The sequence below is a fragment of the Rattus norvegicus genome, chromosome 19 (genome assembly GCF_021556685.1).
Source record: "Rattus norvegicus strain SHRSP/BbbUtx chromosome 19, alternate assembly SHRSP_T2T, whole genome shotgun sequence".
Classification (NCBI taxonomy): Eukaryota; Metazoa; Chordata; class Mammalia; order Rodentia; family Muridae; genus Rattus; species Rattus norvegicus.
This window is the reverse complement of record NC_141552.1, coordinates 9,135,728-9,149,387: the sequence shown is the minus strand read 5'-3', so window position 1 is coordinate 9,149,387 and position 13,660 is coordinate 9,135,728.

Below are 13,660 nucleotides of genomic sequence, written 5' to 3'. Positions count from 1 at the left end.
TGAGCCTTATGGCCAAACTGACTCTGCCCGAATTGTGATGGAGATCACAGGGACCTGGAAACTGTCTAGGTAGTGGTCTGTTGACCAACCTCTGACATCTTAATTAATGACATCTAGATTGTAATGTATTCTTCCAAGATCGTGACGACCCTATTCCTGCTTCACCACCACCTCCTTCTAGTTTTCCCCTTTTAAAAATTAAACCAGGGGTTGGTGATTTAGCTCAGCGGTAGAGTACTTGCCTAGCAAGCGCAAGGCCCTGGGTTCGGTCCCCAGCTCCGAAAAAAAGAAAAAAGAGAAAGAAAAAAAATTAAACCAAAATGGAGGGATGTTAGCATTCCTTCAAGGCTCTGTCCCACAGTTACCTGGCAACAGCTAGGTAGGCCTAGCTTACTATAAAAGGGGCTGTTTGCCTCTCTTCATTCTCTTAGTCTCTCTGATTCTTTTCTCTCCCTGACCCATTTCTTCCTCTCTCCCCTCCCCCTCCCCCTCTCTCTTGTGTTCCTGGCTGCTGCCGCCGCTGCCTCCTCCTCCTCTTCCTCTTCCTCCTCCTCCTCCTCCTCCTCTTCTTCTTCTTCCTCCTCTTCTTCTTCTTCTTCTTCTTCTTCTTCTTCTTCTTCTTCTTCTTCTTCTTCTTCTTCTTCTTCTTCTTCTTCTTCTCCCCCCAATAGAATACAACACTATCTGTCCTGCCTTCCTCCTCCCTTTTCTGTCCAATTTAAATTGAAAGTGGTTATTTTTAGCTTTGTTCTCAACTATGTCCAACCCATGTTCTCACTATGGTGCTGACTGCCTGTAAGGAGGCTCACTAGAGGAGAGGTGGCAAGTACCATCTGCAAACAGTGCAGGGAAGACAGGAAGAAAAGTAGAGGCTCTACTCCTCTGAATCTAGGAAGCAGGGTCTTCTCAAAACAGTTTGCTGTTTTGTAAGTTTTCTAACCAGGACTCCATGAGTTGAGAGAAAAGGCAGATTATAAAGCAGAAGACTTAGCATTGTGGGTTTGGCACTGGGCAAAAGGGCTGTTTTTGAAACCATATAGGATAAGTGATCTAGAAATATACCCAGGGGTGGCTCGAGACAAAAGATGCAGTTAAAAAACAAGTACATATCTCAATATTGATAAAGTAAGGACACAAATAGCCCATATATGTGTTTTGTTTGGTTTTTACAGTGCTTTAAGATATTTTTATTGTTATTCAATCACATAGTCAATATTCAATTAGGTATTCAGCATGAGATTTCATTTATTTAGTTAGATAACACATGTTTAAAAGTCTATGTATATACGATGTATTAATGAACTCTTTTAAACGATTCATAAAAGTCCAGAAACTTATTTCTCATGGCATCCCGGAGCCTAGGTTTTAGTACTGTCCCTACTTTGTAGATGTGGAAACAGAGGCGTTAAATAATTTGTGCAATGTTATGTTCTCTTTATGTGACATTCAAGTAATTTGATATTTTCACTTACAAAATAGGGAACCCATATTTTTGATCTTTAGGATAATGAAACCTTCTGATAGGCCAGGTTCTCAGTCACTGGCTAACATATACTTGAGTTGGACAGAGAAGTATGTTTGTATTTCTTTTTTTTTTTTAAAGATTTATTCATTTATTATATATAAGTACACTGTAGCTATCCTCAGATACACCAGAAGAGGGCATTGGATCTCTTTACAGATGGTTGTGAGCCACCATGTGGTTGCTGGGAATTGAACTCAGGACCTCTGGAAGAGTAGTCGGGTGCTCTTAACCGCTGAGCCATCTCTCCAGCCCATATGTTTGTATTTCTGACTTCTCTAGGATATTGGGGATGTCTGAGGAGCTGGCTTTCGGTCACAGGGCAAAACGTAGGACAGAGTGTTATACTCTGTCAGATTATTCACATATACCTTTCTCTGTAAAAATACCTTTCACTTCAAAAATACCTATTATTTTTCCCTATTCTTCCAAGGAACTGAGCAAATAACATCTGAGAAAGAGTCATATCCAAGAAACCCTTCAGGAGACTTATTCCAAATACTCCGATACTCACCTCTGGGGCGGTTGTAGTCACCTCTCTTTCATCCATATGCAGCAGATGACTAAGGCTGAACGAGAAGCTGAGGACACAACTCTAGAGAGGAACGGAATAGAACTTGAGCCTGGGGGAAGATGCTGGCGACAGCCTACCGTTGCTCTTGATACTCGATAGGGGAGGGGATACGGGAAGGGTCACTTTGGACAGTCAGCTCTGAGGAGGTAGCCTCTGTAACCTGGTGGGAGTCAGTCACGTACGGGTGGTAGAGATAATCTCCTGAGAACACTTTCCTGGAGAAAGCATCAGGAACAAAGGGCAGGTGCAAATGCTCAGGAAGGAAGAATAAGCAGAAGAAACAGGGACGCACATTTTTATGAACCGGGGCTGGATTTATTGCTAAGGACACTTGCCACTCCCCCCTCCATCCTGGGCCTGGGACCCAATGTCTGGTGCCCACTAAGCATATTTTCTTTTACTGAGTTACACCATCAGGTCCACTGCATTGGTTTCCATATCACAGTTTTCTTTACCTTTAATTTGTGAACAGAAACACCCGAGTTTGGCTGCAAAGATGACCACACTAATACTTGCAAAGTGTTTGCTAGAGAACACAACACATCACAAATGCTCACCAGGATAGCTGTTACCACAACTGCCTCTTTTGGTGCTGAAAGTCAAACACAGGGCCCTGCACAGTGTAGGCAAGTGCTTTACCACTGGGCTATAGCCTCAACACATGGCTTACAAAGATAGATTATCAATGTGCAGCCCAGGCTTGCCACAAACTTGAAATCCTTCTGCCCCAGCCACCAACCCCCAAGTGCTGCTGAGGTCTGACAAACTTTAATTCTACCGTGACTAGTATCAATGACAACACGGATGAGGTTAATGGTATGCATTTACTGCTGTTATTGGAGCATCTGCTTGGTGCCAAGAGATGAGAGAAACCACTATTCCCCTAAGGACCCCTCACAAAGAGAAGGGGCTTGAAGGGATAGAATAATGTACAGTGAAGGGACCCTTAGATGACAGGGCATTGGCAAAGAGCAAAAAAGAGAAAGGAAATCAAATAGAGCAGCAAAATGTTCCCTCTAAAGTTCTATGACAAAACCCATAGACTATCAAAACCCCCTCCCCCCAGCACAAGAAACCTTCTATATGGTTGGCCAGGGACATCAAGGAGACTCCCAGATAACAGAGACTATTATTGAAGTTGAAGGAAGCCCCTGTCGCTGAAGGCACACAGGGCACAAGACTCAGATGATTTGTGTTAGAGCTAAAATGAAAGCTTCTTTCCTGGGGTCTCATTTCTGTGGTTCCAGAAAACACTACGCAAACTGCTAAAGGAAGGAAGCGATTAACTGTCCTATCTGGATGCACCATCTATGAATCACAGCGATGACCAGCATGTCGAGATAGCCTGAAAGGCACAAGGGGTGGCACTCATATCTTAAGATGGTAACCAGTGGCTGTCGTATGGGACTTAGGGCTACTTACTTCACAAGAGGGAAGTCATACTTAGTGCTAGATACGTGGCCAACTTTCTGGGGCTTGCGAACCTTAGAAAAGAATCTACTGCCGCCATTTTGCTAGACTACCACAGCTCCTTAGTACATTCTAAACCTTATCCTTGTACCCACCACCCCCATCAAAGATGGAGATCATCACAGAAACCACAACTGGACACAATGCAGAGACGGATAGAATGAGGGAGGCCCGGCAACGATGGCTATACCACATTACACAGCTCCTGCATCATGACTCAGAGGACACCAAAGAAGAGTGGGCGGAAAGACGCTAAGAGCCAGAATACAAAAGCTTTCTGCCTAGCAGTGCCTCCTAGAAGTGAATGCAGAAAGAAGACAATAGCAATGGACACATTAATGTGGGCGGGAAATTTGGTTTGCAGGGTCCCGGTCATAAACAGGGCTACTGACTGCTGGCAAAGGGAGAATTAGTCTCTCCCTTGGATGAACCCTCTTATAGGGTATCCAAAGCAGTGTGGTCAGCTCTGAAATGATATACACAGCACCAACAGAAGTAGACCCAACAGGCTGTATCTATATACTTGTACACACACACACACACACACACACACACACACACACACACACACACATCCCAATAATAAATCACAGAAAAAGAGGATGTGAACTTGAGAGTGAGGGATATGGAGGTGTTGAAGTGAGGGTATCTAGGAAGGGCTGTAGGCAAGGAAGGGAGAGGAAAAATGATACAATTCTCCTTTCATTAAAACATTTTAAAAATAAAAGAAACATTGAAAACAACTGATTAAAAGCAAGGTCCTAAAAACAAGTGCGGATGTTCAAAGCCAACCATAAGACTGGTCACGGGGATCCCAGTGGAGGAGTTAGGGGAAGGACTGAAGGAGCTGAAGGGGCCTTATCTGGCATCAATGGGAGGAGAGGCCCTTGGTCTTGTGAAGGCTCGATGCCCCAGCATAGGGGAATACTAGGGCAGTAAGGCAGGAGTGGGTGGGTGGGTAGGGGAGCATCCTCATAGAAGCAGGGTGAGGGGGGATGGGATAGGGGAAACGTGGGAAAGGGGACAACATTTGAAATGTAAATAAATAAAATGTCCAATTAAAAAAAAAAAAAAAGAAAAAGGTCCTAGGAGCTGGAGGGGTGGCTCAGGGGTTAAGAGCAATGGCTGCTTTTTCTAGAGAATCTGGATTCAATTTAAAGCACATCAAAACATTAAATAAGAAATGTTAGAATTCCACGACAACCTTCTGCTATAAAGATGCAGCGAAAACATTTTTCTCCATCTAATGTCTTGGTCATTGATCGGAGAGGCAGCAAGATAGATTTTTGAGTCTGAATAGATGATTGATAGCTTCCTGTCTATCCACAGTCAAGCTAGAACCTGATGTCCAGATTTTAACTGTAATCCCCTCTGCGGGCACTGTCAATTCAGGCACAACTTTTTTTCTGTGCAGATAGTCCACCTGACTCCATTATATTCTGGATCTGTCCTGTTTTATTCGCAGGGATATGTGACTTAAGTGCTCTAGCCAGTGGTTTGGTAGCAAACCCGCATCTACTCTCTGTACCATTCTCCATTTCCCTGGGTTCCCCCTAAGAGGGTGATGTGCAAAAGGGGCACCCCAAGCCTTAACTACTCAACTCTGGCTGGAGGCCTTTCTTTCCTTCCTTCCTTTCTTTCTTCCTTCCTTCCTTCCTTCCTTTCTCTCCTTTCTTTTTTCTTTCCCTCTCTCTTTTCTCTCTCTCCCTCCCTCCCTTCCTTTCTTTTGTGTCCCCCCCCTCCCCAACTCCCCAAGCTTAAAGGATTATGAGCTACAAGCTTAACAGTGATGACATGTTCACAGGCGAGAGGTGAGAATTAGGGGGAATGTTTCTAGTTTGGAATTCTTTCTTTTCATTGTTAGTTCTCCTATCCATATGGCCTCTGGAGTCACTGGGGAAGTTATATCGCTTCTTGCAAACGGTGAGCTGACCCACCCTCCATTCTTGGGATGGGTGAGCGACCTGTTTGTACAATTAAAATCAATCCCTTTAATCTCCTGCTACCATAGTTTCAGGGGTGGGCACAAACCAATTAATCCAATCAGCACAAAGATTGTGCTGGGAGACTGGGAAGAGAATGTCTCTTCTTTGTGTTGTTCTTGCTAAAGAGCTTTTCACATGGAGAGATCCTGTTTGAGAAAATGCTCACTCAGGAAGTAGAGGGAGGCAGGAGAAGGGGAGGTGACGGAGATGAGGGTGGGGGTGGGAGGGCGATGAAGGAAGAGAGGCAGGGAAAAAAATGGAGAGTGATGGGGAGAGAGAGGGGGAGGTGGAGGTGGAGGGGGGGAGGAGGAAGGGGAGGGAAAAGGAGAGGGAGAGGGAGAGGGAGAGAGGCACGGGCATGCGTGGGCAGAGAGGAAAGTCAGTCAGTTAGTCCTGGTGACTACAGCCAATTGATTGTTAATTAAATGAAGTTCGCTGGAGAGCCCGGTGCATTTGTTCTGATTCAAAGCCGGCTCTCCCTTCCTGCCTCACGACTGTGTCTCTTTCAGTGTCAGCATAATGTGGGCAGGGAGAAACTCTTTGCTCCGTTCCACTCCACACAGGAATAAAGGCACACGTGAACCTAAAATGCTTTGTGAACCGGCAGAAGCCACTTGTTAGAGCTGGGGAGAATCGACAATAGCAGAAGGCTGAACCGATGGAGAAGCTGGGATCACAGTCAGTTGCTCTTTTAGTCGCAGAAACTTTTCACTCCCACAAGAAGCAGGGAAGAAGCCCACAGAGGTGATTAAGCCTGTGATTGGGAGGAAGATCAGTTTGAGGTACAGTCTGTGCGGAGACCACTCAGCAGGCTCACCCAGCTGGGCGGGAACCGGAACCTCCGTGTACCAACCCGCACATTTCATCGCCTGGAATCTGCAGAGAGCCAGGGCTGTCACTGATGTGCGGCAGTAGACGCCGGTCATCAGATGCTCTGCTATACCCACTCCCATTCATGTGCCCATTAGGTGTGTGAACAGCTCTCTGCACACCAAGCTGGACTTAGGTAGCCAGTCTTTCTCACTATAGCAGCCTTTAATTTAACAGGAAAAAAATGATGAGTGGTATGCAGTAAATCCTGCACAGCCAGTGACTATTATTTTCAGGTTTTGAGAACCTTAAATAATAGCTAGCTAGGGACTATTCATATGATACTCCTAGAACGGACCCATTCTATTTTCCTCTCTGCTGACTTATACTGTCCAAGAAACAGATTGGGTTTCAGTCCCATGAGGGGAAGAAGCAAATGGAAACTAGGAGGTAGTGAGGCATACCTTTAATCTCAGCACTTGGGAGGCAAAAGCAGGCAGATCTCTATGAGTTTGAGGCCGGCCTGGTCTACAGAGTGAATTCCAGGACAGCCAGGGATATACAGAGAAACCCTGCCTCAACCAACCAACCAACCAACCAACCAACAACAACAACAACAACAACAAAAAAAAAGAATAGAAAATACCGTAAGATCATAAGAAATGTATTATTCCTTCCCATTTGATCCTGTACCTGGAGCAGACCTGGGGTGCTGGTTCTGCATGCACTCCTACAACACCCAGAGGAAGCCCTACTTCCAGGTGCTCTAACACGCTCAGGATCACAGGTGAGGCCACAACACCTGCCCCATCACCTGGAGTAACTGGGACTCCCCTTGGGTTCCAGGGATACAGGACCCCCCCCCCCCAGCTAGTGGCACAGGTTCCTTCAGGCTTGCACTACCCAGGGCCCTGGCTCCTCACCCACTCCTACAACACCCAGAGAAGGCTTGACTCCCAGAAGCTCTGACACACCCAGGATCTCAGGACCAGAGCATCCCAGAATCATAGGATCACAGAGACAGCTGGATTCCAAGGCATTCTGAAGCAACCAGGATCACAGGAGAGACAGGCTCCAGTCAGAGTCAGCAAAGGCAGTTAGCACTAGAGATAACCAGATGGTGAGAGGCAAGCACAAGACCATAAGCAACAGAAACCAGTGCTACTTGACAACATCAGAACCCAGTTCTCCCACCACACCAGCCCTGGATGCCCTAACACACCTGAAAAGCAAGATTCAGACCTAAAATCCAATCTCATGAAGATGATAGGGGAATTTAAGAAGGATATAACACCTTAAAGAAATACAAGAGAACACAGGTAAACAAGTAGAAGCCCTTAAAGAGGAAACAAATAAATCTCTTAAAGAAACACAGGAAAAAAAACAACAATCAAACAGGTAAAGGAATTGACCAAAACCTCCAGGATCTAAAAATGAAAATAGAAACATTAAAGAAAACACAGAGAGAGAGACAACCCTGGAGTTTGAAAACCTAGGAAAGAGATCACGAGTCGCAAATGCAAGCATCACCAACAGAGTACAAGAGATAGAGGAGAGAATCTCAGGCATAGAGGATACCATAGAAGACATTGACGTAAGAATCAAAGAAAATGCAAAAAGGAAAAAGCTCCTAATTCAAAGCATTCAAGAAATCCAGGACGCAATGAAAAGTCTGAACCTAAGAATAATAGGGATAGAAGAGAGTGAAGATTCCCAACTCAAAGAGCCAGCTAATATCTCCCTACCTAGTCAATATAGTACTTGAAGTCCTAGCCAGAGCAACTAGACAACAAAAGGAGGTCAAAGGGATACAAATTGCAAAAGAAGAAGTCAAAATATCACTATTTGTGAGGGATATGATAGTATAGTTAAGTGACAAAAAAAAACCCAACAAAAACAAAATAAAACAAACAAACAAACAAACAAAAAACCCATGAGAGAACTCCTACGGCTGATTAACAACTTCAGCAAAGTGACTGGATACACAATTAACTCAAACAAATCAGTAGCCTTCCTCTACTCAAAGGATAAATGGGCTGAGAAAGAAATTAGGGAAATGACACCCTTCACAATTGTCACAAATGATATGAAATATCTTGGTGTGACTTTAACCAAGCATGTGAAAGATCTATGACAAGAACTTCAAGTCTCTGAAGAAAGAAGTTGAAGATCTCAGAAGATGGAAAGATCTCCCATGCTCATGGATCAGCAGGATTAATAGAGTAAAAATAGCCATCTTACCTAAAGCAATCTACAGATTCAATGCAATCCTCATCAAAATTTCAACTCAATTATTCACAGAGATAGAATGAGCAATTCTCAAATTTATCTGGAATAACAAAAAAACCAGGATATCTCTTTTATTCTCAACAATAAGAGAATTTCTGGTAGAATTACCATCCCTGACTTCAAGCTATACTACAGAGCAATAGTCATAAAAACTGTATGGTATTGGTACAGAGACAGGCAGGTAGATCAATGGAATAGAATTTAAGACCCAGAAATGAACCCACATATCTATGGTCACTTGATCTTTGACAAAGGAGCCAAAACCTTCCAGTGGGGGAGGGGGAGGACAGCATTTCAACAAATGGTGCTGGTTTAACTGGCGGTCAGCATGTAGAAGAATGCAAATTGACCTATTCTTATCTCCTTGTACAAAGCTCAAGTTCAAGTGAATCAAGGACCTCCACATAAAACCAGGTATGATGAATCTAAAAGAACAGAAACTGGGAAAGAACCTTGAACACATTGGCACAGGGGAAAATTTCCTGAACTGAACACCGATGGCCTATGCTCTAAGATCAAGAATTGAGAAACAGGACATCATAAAATTGAAAATCTTCTGTAACAAGAAAGACACTGTCATTAGGGCTAAATGGCAACCAACAGATTGGGAAAAGATCTTTACCAATCCTACATCCCATAGTGGGTTAATATCCAAAATGTACAAAGAACTCCAGAAGTTAGGCTACAGAAAACCATAGAATCCTATTAAAAATGGGGTACAGAGCTAAACAGAGAATTCTCAACTGAGGAATCTCTCATGGCTGAGAAGCACTTAAAGAGATGTTTCACATCCTTAGACATTAGGGAAATGCAAATCAAAACAACCCTGAGATTCCACCTCACACCAGTGAGAATGGCTAAGATAAAAAAACTCAGGTGACAGCAGATGCTGGTGAGAATATGGAGAAAGAGGAACACTCCTCCATTGCTGGTGGGATTGCAGACTGGTACAACCATTCTGGAAATCAGTCTGGAGGTTCCTCAGAAAATTGGAAATAGTTCAACTGAGGACCCAGCTATACCACTCCTGGGCATATACCCCAAAGAAGCTCCAACATATAACAAAGACACATGCTCCACTATGTTCATAGCAGCCTTATTTATAGTAGCCAGAAGCTGGAAAGAACACAGATGTCCTTCAACAGAGGAATGGATACAGAAAATTAACGTGATGGAGTTATACTCAGCTATTAAAAACAACGATTTCATTAAATTTGCAGGCAAATGGCTAGAACTTGAAAATACCATCCTGAGTGAGGCAACCCAGTCACAAAAGAACACACATGGTATGTACTCAGTGATAAATGGAAATTAGCCAAAAAGAAGCTTGGAATACCCATGATACAACTTGTAGACCATATGAAACCCAAGAAGAAGGAAGATCACAGCAGAGTGTGAATGCTACACCCTTACTCAGTAAGGGGAAGAGAATAATCTCTGGGAAGTAGAGGGAGAGAGGGATCTTGGAGGGAGAGAGGAGGGGGAGGGAAAAAGCCCCAGTTCAGATGTGGGAGGAGATGGAGAAGTACAGAGGGCCAGGGATTTGAAAGTAGGTGTGTAGCAGTGGGGGAGGGGAAGTCAAGGGTAGCCACTAGAAAGTCCCAGATGCCAGGGACCCAAGAGTTTCCCACCTAACAGAAAGAACTTTAGCCAAAATACCTAACAACAGGGAGAGAGAATCTAAAGAGACCATATCCAGTGGATAGGCACGGCCCCCAATTGAGGGATAGGGCCACCCACCTACCTCAAAAATATTAATCCAGAATTACTCCTGTCAAAAGGAAATGCAGAGACAAAGAGTGGAGCAGAGACTGAAGGAAAGGCCATCCAGAGACTGCCCCTCCTAGGGATCCATCCCATCTGCTGACACCAAACCCAGACTCTACTGCTGATGCCAAGAAGTGCTTACTGACAGGAGCCTGGTATAGCTGTCTCCTGAGAGGCTCTGTCATAACCAGACCAATATAGATGAGATGCTCACAGCCAAACATTGGACTGAATGTGGGAACCCCAGTGGGGAAGTCAGGGCAAGAACTGTAGGAGCTGAAGGGGTTTGCAACCCCTTAAGAAGAACAACAATATCAACCAACCAGATCCCCCAAAACTCTCAGGGACTAAACCACCATCCAAACTGTACACAGGTGGTATCCACGGCTCCAGCTAGATATGTAGCAGAGGATGGAATTATCTGGCATCACTGGGAGGGGAGCCCCTTGGTCCTGTGGAGGCTTGATGATCCAGGATAGGGGAATGCTAGGCCACCGAGGCAGCAGTGGATGGGCAGATAGGGGAGCATCCTCATAGAGGCAGACGGGAGGGAGGAGGAGATAGGGAGTTGGTGGAGGGGAAACTGGGAAGGGTGATAACATTTGGAATGTAAATAAATAAAATAACCAATAAAAAAAAAGGGATGCATCATGTGGCTGGCCATTTAGGTAAGTGATACCAAACAGGAGCTTTTTTTTTTTTAAAGGTTTATTTATTTATTTTTTGTATGAGTGCTCTCTCTGCACGTACACCTGCAGGCCACAAGAGGGCATCAGATCCCATTACAGATGGTTGTGAGCCACCATGTGGTTGCTGGGATTTGAACTCAGGACCTCTGGAAGAGCAGCCAGTGCTCTTAAGCACTGAGCCATCTCTCCAGCCCCCATACAGGAGCTTTTTAATTTGGGTTTTAAAGCAGCATTTAAAACCACGCTATACACAAGGTGGACAAGGAGGCCATAGCTGCATCTTAAATATACGTGTGACACTGACTAGAGGAAGTTACTGGATTTTTCTGTGAGGGCATCATTGAAAAGCCTACCTTAAAAGCTTATTTTAGTCAGCGTACAAAGTAGCAGGTTTCCTGATGGCATTTTCAGGTGCAATTGCTGGGTTCCTCCCGGTTCCTTGCTGCACCTCCCTCCTTCCTTTCCCTTCGGTATCCTTTAGGTTCCAGAATCCCTTTTTCCAATCTCATATCAAATGTGTCTTCCACACCCTGTTCCAGAGTGCCTCTGTTTCCTTCCTATCTCATGCCCCTTCCTAATCTCCCACACTTAACTTCTACTTCTACTTCTCCTCCCTCTTTCTCTTCTGCTTCATCTTAAGCTCTTCCTCCTCTTCCTTCCCCTCCTCTTCCTCCCCCTCCTCTTCCTCCTCCTCCTCTTCCTCCCCCTCCTCTTCCTTCCCCTCCTCTTCCTCCCCTCCTCTTCCTCCTCCTCTTCCTCTTCCTCCTCCTCCTCCCCCCTCCTCTTTTTCCTCCTCCTCCCCCTCCTCCTCCCCCTCCTCCCCTTCCTCCTCTTCTCCCTCCTCCTCCCCGTCCTCCTCCCCCTCCTCCCCTTCCTCCTCTTCTCCCTCCTCCTCCCCCTCCTCCTCCCCCTCCTCCCCTTCCTCCTCTTCTCCCTCCTCCCCTTCTTTCTCTTCCTCCTCCTCCCCTTCCTCCCCCTCCTCCTCCCCCTCCTCCTCTTTCCCCTCCTCCTCCTCCTCCTTCATTGTTATCTTCTCCTTCTTGTTCCTCTCCCCTCCTACTTTTATTCTTTTCTTTTTGGCATCAGTGGTTTACTGGGATACGAGAACAGCTCCTGGAAAGGGCCAGACCTGTGCCTTTGTCTAGAGAGCAACCACTTGCTTATGCGTTCTGTTCTCATTCACAAGTCTTAGCTAAGCTAGGTCATCGCGATCTATTTAAGGAACAGAATGCATTTAGCCATGATCTATGTCTAAATATGCCTAGCTTCTCAAAAAAAAAAAAAAAACCCAAAAAACAGAAACCCACTAGGATTTGTGATCTAAATGTAGTAGCAGAACCAAAGCCAGGATTTTGGTGTTTGATCCTAGCCTCTGGCTCCAAGGTCCAGATTTTGTGCCAGTAGATAATATTATTTGGCACCAATTAAAAAAAAGCAGCATTAAAAAAAAATCTCAGGGGTTGGGGATTTAGCTTAGTGGTAGAGCGCTTGCCTAGCAAGCGCAAGGCCCTGGGTTCGGTCCCCAGCTCCGAAAAAAAGATAAAAGAAAAAAAAATCTCAGAGCTGGAGGAAGGGTTTGGGTGGTGAAGCATTTGTAGCAAAAGCACGAGGACCTCAGCTTGGGGAAGTTGGGTGCAATGGTGCCTGCCTGTCAGGTGTCTGCTGTGGGTCCGAGGTAGAGCGATATCTCCCTGGGGCTTAGTGCCTGGCTAGCCAGCCTAGACGAAACGCTGAGCAAGGCAATCCATCTCAACAAACCAAGTGGAGAGTAACTGAGGAAGACCTGACCTGCACACATACACGTACATGTGTACACATCTGCATGCATATATGCCCACACCCACATGAACACATATGTGTGTACACACATAGACACAGAGAGATCTTAAACATGGCTCAATTCAATTCTTCCTTAGTCTTCTCACGAATGTTCCCCAGTGACCCCTCAGAGTTTCACGTGGCAGAGAGCATGTTTCCCTTGCCCTGCATCTGAGGACTTTGAGGTTTGGTGGGAGGTGTCTTTTTTATTCAGGATATCAGAATAATCGTTTTCTACAAATTTCCAGCCAGGAGAGAAGTTCTAGACACAGGATGTCCTGCCATCCAGGGAGCAGAGTCTGTTGGCAAAAGCAGAGAGCAGAAATGGACTCAGAAGTGGACTCCTAGCTATGACCTCAAGGAGTTAGTTCTTCGCCTCTTTGACTGTGGGGGTCACTGCTGGGGTGACACAGAGATGAAATTCTCCTTTGTTCAGAGACTCAGACCACAAGGAGAGTTTTTATTGCAACTCTTCTCTTCTGGTAATAATGAAAATGAAATATTAAGAGCTCTTCATTATAGGCCTTAGGGAAATACACAAATATGTTACAACTTTCTAAAATATGTCCTGATTAAATGTCTCATTTCTCCACTTCCATAATCGGGAGATAATAGAGCGACTGATTGTGCTAAATGGGTTTCAGCAAGCCTTGCTGTCATGCTCCATGCTTCATCAGGAGGGACACTTATTTCTTCCTTGTGTCATCTTTAGATACAAAGGACAACTCATTCCTAC